Below are 16827 nucleotides of genomic sequence, written 5' to 3' on the forward strand. Positions count from 1 at the left end.
CAATAATTTACTATGGGTATCTCATCTTGTCTGGCCACCCTTATACTTTTCAAATTGATGTCAATTGGCAACACCGCATTATGACCGTAAACTAATTTATATGGGGTGGTTCTAGTAGAACCTCTTAGAGAATTTCGGTAAGCCCAAAGAACTTGATTGAGAGTTTGGTGCTAATTTCTTGGCTGCCTCCCAATGTGTTTTTTAATTAATACAATCAAAATTTTATTCGCTGCCTCTACTTGTCCATTTGCTTGGGCATAATACGGTGTAGAAGAAAGCATTTTTATATCCCTAGACTTGGGATATTCCATGACCTTTTTTTCAATGAACATGGTTCCTTAATTAGTGGTAATAGACTGAGGAATTCCAAACCTATGCACAATATGCTCCTCAATGAAATCAATTATTTTATTGTGAGTCACCTCCCTTAAAGGGATAGCCTCTACCCATTTAAAAAAAAAAATAATCAACACCAACCAAAATGAACTTATGATCTTTAGAAGAAGGTGGTGAATCTGCCCGATAAAATCTAAACGGCCATGGCTTAAGTATAACATGCAATTCTGACGCTGGAATATGCTGAAGGCTTCCATGGTTTTGGCATTCCTCACAGGACCTAACATAATTTATACAATCTCTTTGAATAGTTAGCCAATACAATCTTCTCCTATTTATCACCCATTTTATTTTTTCCCTGACTGATGGGCCCCACAGATTCTCTCGTGCACTTCGGCAAGAGCCAAATACGCTTCTTTTTCTCCCAAATATGTTAAGAGATTTCCGTCAACAGATTTCTTAAACAACTCATTATTCATTAGAACATAACTTTGAGCCCTATATTTAAGTTTTCAATTGACATTAAGACTTGAGTTTTCTAAATATTTCACAATTGGTACTCTCCAATCTTCTGGGTCTAGTTGTTCTAATAACAACACTTCTCTTTCCCTCAAAGGCATATTTCCTTTATCCTTACCAATTTTTCTAGTGTTGAAGATTTGATCTTATATCTTGAAGCAATTTGATCTAATTCATTTGCTTCTTAATTTAACTCCCTTGGAATATTCCTTACAATGACATTGTCAAACTCGCTCTACAACTTTGTAGCCACATTGAAATACTTTCTTAAATTTTCACTAACACACCTATACTCAAGTGATACTTGACGGATTACAAGCTGTGAATCTGCAAAAATTTCTACATTTTTCACTCCTCTTTCTAATAATAGTTCTAGTCTCATTATTAACACTTCATATTCTGCCTCATTGTTGGAACATGAATAATTCAATTCAAAGAGGAATTTACTTGGCTCGCCACTTGAAGAAATAATTAAAATACCTATACCAATACCACCCTTATGACATGAACCGTCAAAATATAATTTCTAAGGCACCAAACCAACAAAACCCAGTAAACTTCATCAATGTCAATATAAGGATGGTCAACCAGAAAATCAGCTAGAACCTGACCCTTAACGGCTCTCGCAGGAACAAAATATAAAGAAAATTCCGTTAAGGCCAACATCCGTTTTCCTAGTCTACCATGCAATATTGGAGAAGACAACATATATTTAAGAACATCAAATTTAGAAATTACATAAACATTCCTAGGAATTACTTAGGTTTAAACAAGAAAAATATAAAGCTAAACAAAGTTTTTCAATTGGAGAATAACGGTTCTCAACATCATTTAGCACGCGACTTAGGTAATAAATTACTCTTTCATTGCCGTCCTCATCTTCTTGAGCCAACATTCTGCCAATTGTTACTTCAAAAGCTAACACATGAAGTTTTAAAGGTGCTCCGTGCCTTGAAGGTATTATAACAGGAGGATTAGTCAAGTACTGCTTGATGTTGTCAAAAGCTTCCTAATGCTCTACCTTCCACTGGAACTCTTCCTCTTTTTTCAACTTGATCAGAGGTGCAAAAACCTTAGTTTTCCTTGACAGATTGGAAATGAACCTTCTAAGGTAATTGACCTTCCCTAAAAATGCTTGTAGTTGTTTTTTGTTAGCTAGAGGAAGAGCCTCTAAGATAGCCTTTATCTAGTTCATGTCAATTTCAATCCCTTTTTTCTGCACCAAGAAACCAAGAAAATTCCCTACACTCATACCAAAAGCACATTTTAAGGGATTCATTTTCAATTTATACTTTCTCATTCTTTCAAATGCTTTTTTTTTATTTTCTAGATACTCTTTTTTAGCATTTGATTTGACAACCACATCATCAACATAAATTTTCATAAAATTTCCAATAAAATCATGAAAAATTTTATTCATCGCCCTTTGATAAGTTGCACCATAATTTTGAGTCCAAATGGCATCACAACCATTCAAAAGTTCCTAAAGCACCAGGACACCTAAATGCAATTTTTGACACATCTTCTTCAGTGATATATATATTTGATTATAACCTGAATATCCATCCATAAAACTTAAAATTTCATGACTAGCAGTAGAAACTATCAACATATCAGCTATAGGCATTGGATATTCATCTTTTGGTGTTGTAGAATTTAAATCTCTAAAACCAATACAAACCCTTAATTTTCCATTTTTCTTCATGACAGGAACAACATTAGAAATCCAGTTGACATACCTTGCTATTCTTATAAACTTAGCCTTAAGAAGTCTTTCAATCTCTTCTTTAATCTTCTGCACGACTTCGGGAGCAAATCTCCTTGGTGGCTTCTTGATAGGTTTGACATTGGCTTTCAGTGGCAATTGATGCTCTACTAAATCACGACTCAAACCTGGCATTTCTTCATAATCCCATGAAAAATAGTCACAATATTCCTTTGATATTTCCACCATTTCTTTTTTGAAATCATCAGGCAACATCTTGCTCACATATGTTGGTCTAGGATGATCACCGTTACCAATATCTACCTCCTCCAAAGGATCCTGCACCTCACCTTTTTTCACATTGTCAATATTTTTTTTTCAAAACCTAAAGGACCATCATCATATACACAATCATAAGGTACACTATCAATGCCCCCTTCTCTGTCTGCCATATAGGCTGACAGCCAAGCCAGTTGGCTCGTCAACCTCATCATCTAAGTCTCTCTTGAGGCTGTATTCACCCCGGCCTTAGGGACCAAAATAAAATCATTCGTATCTATTTTGCACCTTTCAATATTTTCAGGATTAAATGCCTTGATGTCAACTGTCAGGCAGCTTCACTCCAGGATTATATATCCTGAACTCCATATGCATCTCATCATAGTAATAGGTACTATTGTCAGCAAGAACTTCTTTTACTCCTCCATCTGCATTCCACAAAATCTATTTTTGATGTAGTGAATGGAAAATCATCCATTCCTTGAATCCAATCACATCCCAAAAGCAACTTAAAACCTGCTTTAGATGGAACAATAACAAATAGAGTTGGCCTATTGATAGAACCAACCTCAATTCACAATAGAACCACACCTCTAACGGAAGAAATCCTTCCATTAAAATCTGTCACCCCAATGCTACTTTTGATCAAATCCTTTTTAGTCTTCCCAAGCCTTCCCATCATTCTTTCAGGCATGAGATTGACAGCAGCTCCCCCGTCAACTAAAATCTTATTAACTATCCTTTCATCAACACGAGCCTTGATATGCAGTGGACACAAATATTCCTTGTCATTTTCAGTTGGTTTCTCAAACAATCCTCCACCACACATATTGTCATCTAGCAATAAGCATTCGCTTCTAGGAAAAATATCATAACAATCATCTTCTAATGATTCTACTTCTCGGACTTGACTATACTCCTCTGGTAGTATTGACACCACAGCTATAGGTTGCTTAACACCAAATATTGGTTCTAAGCTGTCATCAAAACCAGTGTCAAAATTGTCAGTAATTAAATTTTTATCTTTTTCTCCCTGTTTTCAACCATTACCTTCTTTCCAGCAAGATTCTTCTTTACATTTTTATTGTAGGGTGATTGGAAGAATTCCCTGTTTCTGCAGACTTGGCTATGGTTGGCAAAGGAGAAAAATCTACACCGTGCCCCTTGTATGGATCTAAAGGAACATACTCAGGTATATTCTCTTTTTACTCAAAGGTTGTAAAAAGAGAATACTTTGGAATATTTTGACAATTTGGCCAAGGAGAATAATTAGAAACCTGCTGCATGTTAGGATTATAACAGAATAAATTGGCTTTGAGGGAATAGGTATATTTTTTGGAATATATACACTACCTCCATCTTGTGCATGATTCATGTTCCATAACTGGGACTCATAGTACATGGGCTTAAAAGGTCTAGACCTCACCCACTTGTGTTTTTCCTCTTGAGAAAGTGATAGGTTGATTCTGCACATTTTTCACATTCTAGACCCATTTATTATTTGAAATTTTGGTGGGAGGAACCCCTTGTCTTTTGAGAAAATCCATCGAGTTTTTCATCAATCATGACTACAGTCTTCATCTTCTAGTTGATGGGTTCTATCCCAGTGCTATTAACACACTTGTTCAAAGAAGTCTGACCGCCCAACTTTTGTTTTTTCTCAGCTATTTTTCGTTTTAGCTCATTAGTTTCATTCTCTTTTTCAGTAATCTTCTTTTTCAACTCAGCCTTTTCTTTCTCTTCAACTTTGTACTTTTCAAACTCCTTTGCAGCTTCCTTGTCAAAAACAGCACTACACTTTGGGCACATAGCGATAGTACTATCAAATTCTTTAATTCTCAACAAAAAATCTAACAAATCCTCACCAAGACGAGGACAAACTGGATTTTTGTCTTGCTCAAAAATTCTCAGGTCTTTATTTTCATCTTGAGCACTAGTCACTGTAGCATCAATTCCTACCATGTTAACTGACAAATTGAATGGCTCAACATAATTTGAATCAACAGCAAAGGTTCAGTGTCCACCTTCATAGCAGTTTTATCCTCAAACTTCAACCTTCCCTCCTCAATGGCTTTTTGTATCAAATCCTTGAAACAAACACAATTATTAGTGGTGTGTGAGAATACCTGATGAAACTTACAAAATTTTTTATTCTTTATTTCATCAGTTGAAGGCAACTTTTTTTCTTTCGCTAAAATAAGCTGCTTATCTTTTAATAAAACTTCAAATTCTTGACCTGCCTTAGAAATATCAAAAGAATACGTCTTATTTTCAATTTTGGAATATGAAGAATTTTTTTCTTTTCCTTTAACAGGCTTCAAAGATTTGCATACATAAGGAGAAGGCCCACGTAATTCAGCAATATAAACTTCTTTCCCATCTGAATCACTGCTATCGGAAAAACAATCAATATATGCAACCTTTTTTGAACCTTTTTGAAATTTTCTTCTTCTTTCTTAATTTTCTCTATTTGTCTTACTCTCTGAGCTAACTGGGAAAGATATAAAGTATATTGATTGACAAGTTTCTTCCTAACTCCAAATTCTAACCCATTAGTAGCCATTTTGACAACTTCAGTTTCTAGAATCGGAGTAAAACACTTATTTCTCATGTTTCTAAACCGCGCCAAATAAGTGTCAATGGATTCTCCCTCTGTATGTCTCACAGAGAATAAATCCGTAAAGCTAACTTTCAATTCACCTCGAAAAAATTGATCATGAAAACTTTTTTCTAACTGCGCCCAAGAATGAACAGGATTTGGTCTGAAGTTGGAGAACCATGTAAATGCATTTTTTGTTAAAGAAGAAGAAAAATATCTCATCTTGAGATATTCATTAGTAGCTACTTTCCCAATTTCAACGGTATATCGAGCAATATACTCTACTGTGGACTCATTTTCTTCTCCCGAAAATTTTGTAAGGGATTTTGGAATTTTCCAACCCCTTGGAAGCTCTACTTGTTGGACACATTCAGGAAAAGTGGACACAAAATATGGCCTATTTAAGCAACCAATATTAAATCCCAAACGGTTAAAACTTGTTCAACATATCATCAGCATTTTGACCATGTTTAGGCATATGAACATCATAATTAGGAATTGCTCCACCTTCTTGGTTGACATTATCAAGCCCTAAACCATGGTTATCATTTTCTTCTAAATTCACCACAGTAGCAATTCTGTTAACTTGCCTATTTAATTGTTCAATTTTAGTGTTTGTATTTTCTAAAAGAGGATTTAAGACTGTCACCATTTGATAAGTTAACATGTTTACTAGATCATGGTAGCTTTCATCCATCTGTTGCCTAATATTTGCTAAAGATCCAACAGTTTGACCAAGTTGATTAACAGGCATTGCTCTTGACATTTCAGGAAACACAGGCCTAGAGTTTTCTACCTTAGTAACAGTGGGTGTAGTAGAATTAGACACGCTATTATTTCCTGTGTTAATAGCATGTGAAAAATTTTATTGTGATATATGTGAACCTGACACCCCAGAAATAGGTACATTTGACATGTCATATGCATTATGGTAAAGAAGATTTTGAAAAGTTGAGTAGAGAGGCACATGCAATCTTTGTGTCACCATGGAGGGGACATACCCCGGTGGCAAGCCATAAGGCGGCCAACCACGGTATTTATGTGAGTTGCATTTAACTCTGAATGGGCATGGCCGATGCCATCATGGCTCACTGACAGCAAGGTAGGCTCTGCAATTGAAATCACGGGAGAATTTTTTGACTCATTTTCTCTAATCTCATTGCTAGAAGTAGAAGAAGATGCTGCAGATGTATTTAACATGTCAACTGACGCTGATTTCTTGGTCTCTGGAAACATAATCTTCCCATTCAAAACTCCTTATTTGTCTTTTGACAAAGTACAATCTACTGACAAGGTCCCACTGGGCGTGCCAATTTGTTTTACTCAAATTTTGTTAATGTTTAAAAGAAAATGTGGGTATCTCAATATCGCAATTGTATCGTCAATAAAAATTAAAAAAGATTGAAAGTAACAAATAAACAAAGAAATGCAATGTGCCGGAGGCAAAGTAAATTTCAGAAATTAAAACAAACGAGAAATTAAAGAGAAGATGAAGAAAGAAAAATAAATGTAATCTACTGGTTCCATTCATGAGATCTTGAATGGATGTTTAATCTGCATGTTTGTTATATGCTGAGAACAGAGAAAACTGTTTTACCGAATTAAATATAACCATAGGACCATTATGTTATAACCATTCCAATTTTCTAACTTAGGTTCTTGAGTTTGAAAAAATTTTGAAATTTCTATTTGTTCTTTTTTGCATCAAATTCTAATATACCAGGAACTCTAAGAAGTGCAGTGGTTCATATTACCACTGCTGTGATTGGTGCTAGTGTTCTATCCCTAGCATGGAGCACTTCTCAATTAGGATGGATTGCAGACCCAGTTTCATTGCTTCTATTTGCAACTGTCACTTATATCTCTTCATTCCTCCTTTCAGATTGTTACAAAACTTCAGATCCGGTTTCAACTGAACAATGCCATCATCATAATCATAGTTATAGCTTCTAACTAAGTTTAGTGTTAGTTTAGGTAGTAAAAGGACATGGTTGGCTGGCTTCCTTCAATATTTGACCTTGTATGGGACTTGCATAGCTTATGTTATTACCATAACAAGTTTTATAAGGTACTTACTTTAGTGTTAGATTAATTATTAGTATCTATTCTTAGATTAATTATCTATGTTTCTCTAATCATGGTAATTTAAATGTGCAGTGTTATTATAAATAGAAGTGGCTTTAATAGTCAAGGAATTGTTGCTGTTGCAAAGTGCCTGGGCGCTCAGCATGGTAAGAGGAAGTTAGATGATACTTCATCTAGTTCACATACATCCAATAATGATGTCAAACATGGTGGAAAAGTTGGTCCTGGTATTCTTTGTGTCAATCTTGAAAGAACAAGACAAGTGAAGATGCTGCAGCAATATATGTTCAATGGGTTCATACACTGTCCCAGTATGCTGATTACTTGGTAAGCATTCTTTTTCTTATATTCCTAAAGAAAGGAAAGATGTAAAACTTAAATGACACAATCCCATCTCCATACAATTGAGTGCTAATTATATGTATACATACACTTCTTTAATTCCTAACATATATACTTGGTAACTTAGTTTGGGCAATTTGATAAGTGAAGTCTATGTAATTAGAAGTTTAGTTAGTATCTATTCTTGTTTGTTGGGTTGACATGAATCTGTACAATTTTATTTTATTTTTTATCTTATTTATAAAAATAAAATTATTGTAATCTTGAACTTTGCATATTGTGATCATGTCTGAAGTGTGGGCACACACCTACTAACTATAGGACATGACAAATGATTCATCCTACCAGCAACACCAGAGATATGAGGGCATGACATGGAAGTTTCTTGTAGCACATTGAACCAGAACCCACGGCGTGTTTCTGATGGCAAGTTAGATGCACTTGCTGCTAAGGAATATGAAGCTAGTATGTTCACCCCTGCTGCAGTTATATCAGGATGAAACACAAAGCAGGGAATGTGGTTAGAACATAAAATAAAATTTTGAATAATATGTCATAAGGAGCATCAATGACTATATATAAACCTTGAGTATTGATGGTTGAATTGGATTTGGACCTCTAGATGAGAATGCGGCTATAACTGGAGCTGGCTTTGTTCCAAGCAATGTTCTTGCTGCAGACATGTTAATAGTAGGGCTCCTGAAACATTTTTATGTAACTATAAGTTGAAGTATCGAACAAAAATTTACTTGCAACTATAGTGTTTCAAAATGTTACTTAGAATTTGTTAAGTTATTATATATATGCGTAATTATTACTTATGTGGTACTGTTGTAATAATCATGAACATTTTTGTTCTGATTATTTTTGGGCACATTTGTAGTGGACAAAACATGAGGCTCAGCTAGAACTGTGTTTCCACTTTAAGCGTCATTTTCCATGACCACTCCAACTGCACCTACAGATAAAGCTTCTTGGCCCTCAGCAACCGATCTTATTTTCCCACCTCGAAGGCACATGACTATTTTGCCCCTTGCTTTTGCTGGATCAAGTGTTCCAGGCATACAAAGTTGACTACAATAACGTATAATAAGTACATATACATGATTAAATTTGCGTGACTTTGTATCTATCTATTATGTTATTTTTCAATTAATCAAAGTTTTATAGGATTTGTACTTACGCATTTTGAATTGTGGCATTAGCAAATCTAGCATAAGATGCAAGGATCAGAGGAAAGGATTGATTGGATGGTAAATTTACGAAAAGACTGGCTCCCTGGTAATTCAAGTTTACATGAGCATGACCAAATTAATTCAACACATTAAATTATAACCGAGATAAATGATTCAATGAGCAGATGTGCTGCATCTGCTGGGCCAGCTACTTCTATAACTCAAAAGTTGACTAGGCATAGAGATATTCTTCATGAGTTTACACAGTATGTTTATAGTGCATTTATGTTTATGTATAATGTAGTTGTGAGCAGCTTGAAAAGAATGAATATGTGGCGGTGCAAATTGTTAAAGTATATATATTTTGTTGTGCATGACGCATTATGAATTTGTATATTCTTTGTTAAGTAGATGGATAAGCTTAGAATTGGGTTTGACATGACTGAATTTATAGATTCTTATTTTTGAGAATTTATTCATTTTTGCTATCTTCGTACTTAGAATTCATGGGTTGGGCATAATGTTAGATGTGAGTGTTATCTCTACTTTGGTGACATCTTTTTTCCATTCTTGATTCAAAATGATATCTTCCTTTGATTTTGGTCATCTTATGCCAAAAGATAAACAAGTGTACATATATAATTTCCTCTTCATTAGTTCAGGGCTGCGACTGAATGGAGCTTTCACTGATTGAATATTTTCTCTGAATGAAAAATAGAAAATTACTAATAACATCTTATTTTTACATATAGGCTAATAATGTTGAAAGCGAGCCTACTACTCCCTTTGATGCTAGGAGATCAGCTGGTGATAGTAATGGATATCTGAGGACAACTATTTGAGACTTTTATGTAATTAGATGATATTGAAATATTGAAGCTGTTGTTTTATTTTACTTTTTAAAGAAAAACAGTAATAGTTATGTAGAACAATACCATATGCAATTATGTTTGGAACCATTGATATTGAGAATTTTTTTATATAGAGTTATGTCTTATATTGAAGAATTGTGTTATAAAAGATTTAGTTTTTAAATTTTGATATAAAAAATAAATTCTAATTTGAGAGTATGTAAATGAGAAAATATTAATGAATGATTTGAAATTAAAAATAAATAAATAATTACAGGATTTGTGGAGGTTTGAAAATCTCACAAAATAGTTAATTTTTGTTAAATTAAAAAAATTAATTTGTGGGGGTTTTGAACTGCCACAAAAGTGATTTAAAACCGTCACAAAAGTCCAATATAAAACCCCCCACTAAACACACACAAAACCTCCACTAAATAGATTGTGGGGGTTTTTCAAAACTCCTACAAAAGACCTCGTGGCATCTAAAATTTTGGAAGTTTTAGAAACCCCCACAAACCATTTAGTGGGGTTATAAACCTCCACAAATAAGGAAAAAAAACCACCACAAATAAACAAAAACCTTGTAGTGAGAGGATAAAGATGGCTATGGTAAAGATACAGATTAAGATGAGAAACTTGAAACTTTACAAAGAGAACAAAGCTTATTAAATGAGAATGAAGGGTTGAGAAACCAAGCGATGCTTCTGTACAAAGAGATTCAAGACCTCTTAGCTAAGCTCCAAAAGAAGCTTTCACAACAAAGTAACAATAATAATTGATTAATTACTAGGTTTTGCCTAATACAAGTTCATATTCAAAGGGTATTTGTTGTTTATTGCTCTATTTCTTCTATTTGGAACCCAAAATCTGATCTCTCATATTTTTCCTTTATTTATTTCTTTATTCGAGGTTAACTTAATTTTTCTTGCAATAAGTTTTGATAATATAATTGTAAACCATTACATGGTAGTGAGCAATGCTACAATTAGTTTTAATTTGGCAATTCTTTTTATTGAATATAGTTAATACATCATTGTTGAAAAAAAGCTAGTAAAATTGTGAGACTTCTTCTACCATAAAGAACAAAATGGGACAATTCATTTATACAGATAGGACATTGTAATATTATAACTTTTACAATAAAATAAACAATAAATAAATAGTACTCAGTGCTAGTTTCTTTAAGAAAGGTTTTTATTTTTATTTTTGTTTTCTTTAATTTAATATATTTTATGTATGCATCGATTTTGTGTCACAGTAAAATTGGAAAACATGATCCCTCTCTTCGAATTCTAGCATTGAAAATCATTTCTCAGTGTTGGGGCAAGATTTAGCATGTTAATCTATTTGTTTTATTCACTTCAATGCTTCATTACACTGATGGCCCAACTACTCCTATCTTTGTTTGATGCTCTAAATATGCACGTATATCATTTTGGTTTTGTCTACTGTAAGTCTATAAAAAAAGTTCATGTTCCAAAAAAAATCCAAAAAAAAATGTTCATTTTATCATACAAGTAGCATGAACCAGTTAACACTCAACAGCTACAAATAGATACTGAAAAAAAAAACCAACATGTACTATTCTTGGTTTATCTTAATTGACTCTGTTGTACATTAAGTTGTTTAACACTTTGTCAAAATCTGGAAAAAGATACCTAACTCAACTAAGATCAACTGAAAGTGCAAACCACAAAAAAGTAAGGTAACACAATAAACTAATATCGACCAACTAAGATAAAATCATCATCATATCTGTTTTCTATCACCTCTTCCTCCAAACTTAAGCGAGTTTTAGAACTAGCATTATTTATCTTTTCCATGATATTTTTCAGTTCGAATTAACTCTCACTGAAATTGAATTCAAATTAAAAATTTGTCACTAATCAATAGTTATTTACATACACAACGCAAAATTCAAACCACGACATTCATTTAAATAAGCATTACACTAACCATTCGAGGAAGTAAAATTGGTTTAAGTAGTTTAACCATTTATCAGATATACCAAAAAGGATATCAATTTATAATATAACAGAAAGTAATTTAAATTTAGTATTAGATTTTTTTGAAAAAAATATCTTATTAATATAGGTATATTTTCAATGAATGCACAACCGTATATTAATGATTTTTCTCTTTAGCTAGTTTTCATAACCAAAGTATAATAAAATTATGAAATTAAAACTTAAATAACTATACAAAAAACAGAAACATTTGGTGAATTATATTAATTAAAAATTACAACTTAAACTATTATTTCCATAAAAAATTTTATATTCAAATCTAAATACAACCCATGAGTCAAATTTCTACAAACAAAGATAATAGGTCAAAATTTATGTACGAGTAAAACTTAAAAAATTATCTAAAATTTAGTTTAGTCACACAAAGCAATCTCAGTTTCATTAAATTAGCCGATAGCTAATTATCCCGACAACCGAGTTAACTCAAAAAATGTATTTTTTCATGAAAAATAAAGATGACAAATTTATTCCTTCGAGAAGAGACTGATCACAGTGACCAAATATCAACTCTAGAAAACTTTTCCAATAACATATTTCAAGTTAATTTTACTCAAGATTAATAACGTTTTGCATCTGACCACAAGTTCATCAAAATTATAGGACAGTTATCGACAAAGAGTAACAATCTTCTAGCAAAAGAGGGAACCCCAAAAAAATTCTTTAGTTTAGCGTAAAAAAATATATATCGTAAACAACACCAATAATACACACCAAACTTACCTTGATACCACCAACAAGATGAATAACCAGATTCAGTTGCTACTCCTCATGGCTCTCCAATTCACCACTACAAAGACACAAACAAGTATAAACATAAAGTATTCAACACAAATAAGATATAATAAGATCCACTAACTCAAGTTCAGCAAGTGTAATAAGCAGTTGAAGTAATTTTCGCAGAATTTCGCATTTGACCGCTGCAAAACCCAACTGTATTCGAGAAAATTAACCCAGAGAAACAGTATAATAGTTAGATGGTGAGAAAGGGGGATTAACAAAGCGCTACCAGTAGAGAGATATTAATGAGCAAGATTATTGCAGAGGATGGATGGAGGTTTATGGTTGGTTTGATGGTAGGAGCTGCAGAGTGGTTCTGCGTTGAGAAGGTTGGGGCTTAGATTAACAAACAGTTTGAATGAGAGATGAGATTGACATTTTCTTTAGGAAATGATTTCAGACTTACGCTAATATTGGGGGGTCTGGTGAGCACGCAAACTGTTGAGATTTGGGAAGAAAAATGCTAATCTAAAATTGACCTATTCATTTAATGGAACCATTTGAATTAAATAATTTTTTATTTTTCATAAATTTAAATCAACAACTAGAAGCACATGTGTTCCTTTAATTTTGATTTTTAATTATCTTAATTTTTTTATGACTTAATTTGAAAATATTATTTAAAACTTTCAGCAATATTATAGGATACAAAAATTAAGATTTTTCAGCCTAAATGTGCTTAAAAATAGAAGATAAAGGATTCGATAGTTTGAATTCCTTTTTTAACTCATCAGTTATAATAACCTTTGCTGCTAAATGCTCTATACATACGTTACTTCAAAGTAATAAACCTGGTAATAACTATTAAGCTGCATGATTACACATTATCATCAGTATATTATTTCTCAAGCATTACAGACCTATCTGATGCTGAATCTGTTGTGTCCTTCTTCAAAGAGTATTTATAATTAAATTTAATTTTCTTTTTATTTAATTCTATATCCTTACCTTTAAGGTTAATTTTTTAATTCAGTCATAGGCACCTCCAATGTACCTCGGTGCTGTATTCTTTTGTTGTGGTTCATGAGTTAATTTTTCAAAAGAATTTTTTTAGTTTCACACCTTGATATTTTTTGTTTTGTTATCAAGTACTTGAAGGCCTCATTTTCCACATCAAACACTTCATAACAAGACTATCTAGAAGGTGTCGACCACAATAGGTTGAATGGATCTTCAACCAGGTTAGCCTAAATTTTATCTCACACTCATATATTTTTGATAGTCCATTTTATAGTTGTTTCCTTTATTATTTGATCTTTTTATATATTTTGTTAATTTATTAATTTATGGAACATTAATCAATTTTTAAATACCAACACAAAAAATATACATACGTAGATAGTTTTTAAAAACACATTTAAATTACAGACCATATATGCACATAAAACCTAATGAATAAAAAAAATAAATTTATATAATTTTAAATTTTTTTAACCCCTTCTACCCAAGACTTAACAATTTATAAAAATATATGAATTTATTAATATTATAATAAATCGGTATTGTATATGTCTTGTAATTAAAGATACATATTAAAATTTCTTCATGTATTGTGTATTATACTTTAATTTTCTAATAACATTTAAACCAAATAAAATAAGAAACCAAAATTATGGAAAAAAAGGGCCAAGTATAACAAAATTATAAAACAACTTATATATAAGTATAAAAAAATATATACATATTCTGATATAACTTATAAAAAATGCAACTTAAAAGTATAATTCCAATTGAGATTTTATAATAAACTATAAATACAATGCATCAATCAAATTTAAAAAGACAAATATCAGAGGCCAAAATTTGATTACAAGTAAAATTTATAAAATTATCCGAATTATAAGATTATTTCACTTAACATTCTCAGATTCATTAAATAAACCAACAACCACTTATCCGGACAACTAAGCTTTTTTAATTCATGTATTCTTTCTTTAAAATTAAAGATGCATAATTTATTTCTTCTGTAAACAATCTTTTGGCAAAAATTAATCCCAAAAAGAATCAGGAGTACACTGAAAATAAACTAACCTTAACCAGCACCAAGAATTCCCCATTAATTTTTGGAAGGGGAAAGGGTAAGTTGGTTAAATCAAAACTAACAACCAGAGACACCTTCAATCTTACCAGAATCAAGCATTAATTAGGATTTTATAATATTTCAACTAATATAATACCTTCAGGAACCAATTTCAGAACACAACCTGAGCTCATAATTTATAAAATTCACTAGAAAATAAACATGCAACTAAAGAAGAACTGGCTTATCGGAGAGATTTCGAGAGTCAATGCGGTGACAGAGTGAGCTCGACGAGAGTGTTATCGCGGAGAACGCAGTTTATAGTGACCTCGTAGGGATAGAGCGAGAGTTTCAGGAGAGAGACGCCAGGACCAGAGCTTGTTGCGGGGAGAAGATCTCAATCAGAGATTCCTTGGCGAGAAGAAGAGTGTGCGTGGTAGAGAAGACCGGCGACGGCACCCTATGTCAGTAAAAATACCGGTGAGGACGGTGAGCTCTGCCCAAGGAGAGTAAATCGCCCAGTGCTGGAACAAATTCATGTGTGGGTGGCTGATGAATGTTGAGGATGAGTTGTTGAATCCCGAGAATAGGGAGGACTTTAGGATTAACGATTAAATGATGGTGAGTGATTGAGTGGAGGCTATGGTTGCCGTGTCAGCCTCTGGAGTTTGGAGGCTAGGGTTTCTTTAGGTTTCAGGAAGCGAGCTACAAGGAAGACTCAGGGAGTAATGTTGACGATGCAAATACCTTTTGAACAAAACGATGTCGTTTGGGAAAGTTTTTTACCCAAACCGGTCAAATCCTGGTTCGGTTCAATAGTCCATTTCTTAATTGGTTTGATGGTTAAGAATTTTTAATAATATCTTCTTAAAATCTTAAAAAGATTATTATTTCCATATTGTGCAATTTAATTATATTTATGTACTAGTAGTCACACTTTTTCTAATTTAAAAAGTATCAAATGAGGTGATATCTACCATATCATTCTAGTTCTAAAGGGTACCTTATGTCTTATTACATGTCAAAAATATTTTTTGATACATTGAAGTGGTTTCTTATGGTTGAGTATAACTCTTTATTCAAAAATGTAATTATCAGTTAATTTTCCTATTTTTTCCATAACGTTATTTTTTTTACACATAACTTCTACTTATGTTGTCATCATTTTCTCTTATTCTACGGAGTACATATAGTACTTTTCCTTTCTTTATTCCGCATAATAAAAATTATAATGATTAATATGTGTTTGGAGAATGGTAAAAAAATGATGAAAATAAAAATAAAAATTCTGAAAGAATAATGAAACTAAAGATGATTTAAGATATTGATTATAAATTTAAAAGAAAAAATTTTTAACAAGTAAAATGATGCGAGAATAAGATTTCTTTATATTTTAATTTTTATATATGCATTGAATTATTAATTTGATTAAAAAATAAATAAATTTACAAATATATATAAATTTTTATCTTGATTGTTACGTATAATAACAATGTAATGATTTTATAATCTTTTTTTTATCAACTCGTGTATCTAGTAATCATTTTCAATCAGAATAGATACCGTGAAAATGATTAAAAGGTCGAAAATTGAAATGAAATTCACGAAAGGTAGGGGTATTGGGGAAAGTTGTAATTATTTTTTCAATTAGTAGCTATACTTTTTGTTTTGTGGGCCAGAGTTTTATTACAATGCCATTTGTTTAAGCTGTAATATTTTTTGTTATATAGTAGAATTAAATCTTTACCTATTAAATTAATTGAAATACATGTTATATATAATGATAGAGATGAATCACCTTTTTTTATGTTATTTATCATATGTTAAATTATATTTAAAAATGGTATAGAATAAGATAATATATACTTTCTGATAATAAACTAATAATTGAGAAATCCAATTGATACCATTTTGGATCTTTTATACTACATTAGGAAGTGGCTGATTGTAAAATAATATTTATTGATTTGAAATTATTATTTTATTTAAAATAAAAATGGAAACATTATATTTTAAATTTGATTACTATAATTTAAAATTTGAATAGAATGGTTCTAATAATACATTAATTTTAAAAGATGTATGTATTAATTTTAACAATCTACTTGCACA

The 16827-nt window shown here is 32.0% G+C and overlaps 1 long non-coding RNA gene across 6 annotated transcripts; it reads right to left on the bottom strand.

The window, feature by feature from the left end:
- Positions 1-7903: 7903 nt before the first annotated feature.
- LOC112771716 (uncharacterized) lies at positions 7904-15417 on the bottom strand. Of its 6 annotated transcripts, none has more exons than XR_011876175.1 (6): positions 12775-15352; positions 12639-12705; positions 9049-9143; positions 8684-8939; positions 8450-8564; positions 7904-8345 (listed from the first exon to the last, which is right to left on the bottom strand). It is a non-coding gene; the product is annotated as an uncharacterized lncRNA (long non-coding RNA). The 6 variants fall into 6 exon arrangements; XR_003187183.3 differs by having other exon boundaries at positions 12925-13176; XR_011876177.1 differs by lacking the exon at positions 9049-9143.
- Between the last annotated feature and the right edge of the window lie 1410 nt (positions 15418-16827).

Source organism: Arachis hypogaea, chromosome 18, assembly GCF_003086295.3.
Source record: "Arachis hypogaea cultivar Tifrunner chromosome 18, arahy.Tifrunner.gnm2.J5K5, whole genome shotgun sequence".
NCBI lineage: Eukaryota > Viridiplantae > Streptophyta > Magnoliopsida > Fabales > Fabaceae > Arachis > Arachis hypogaea.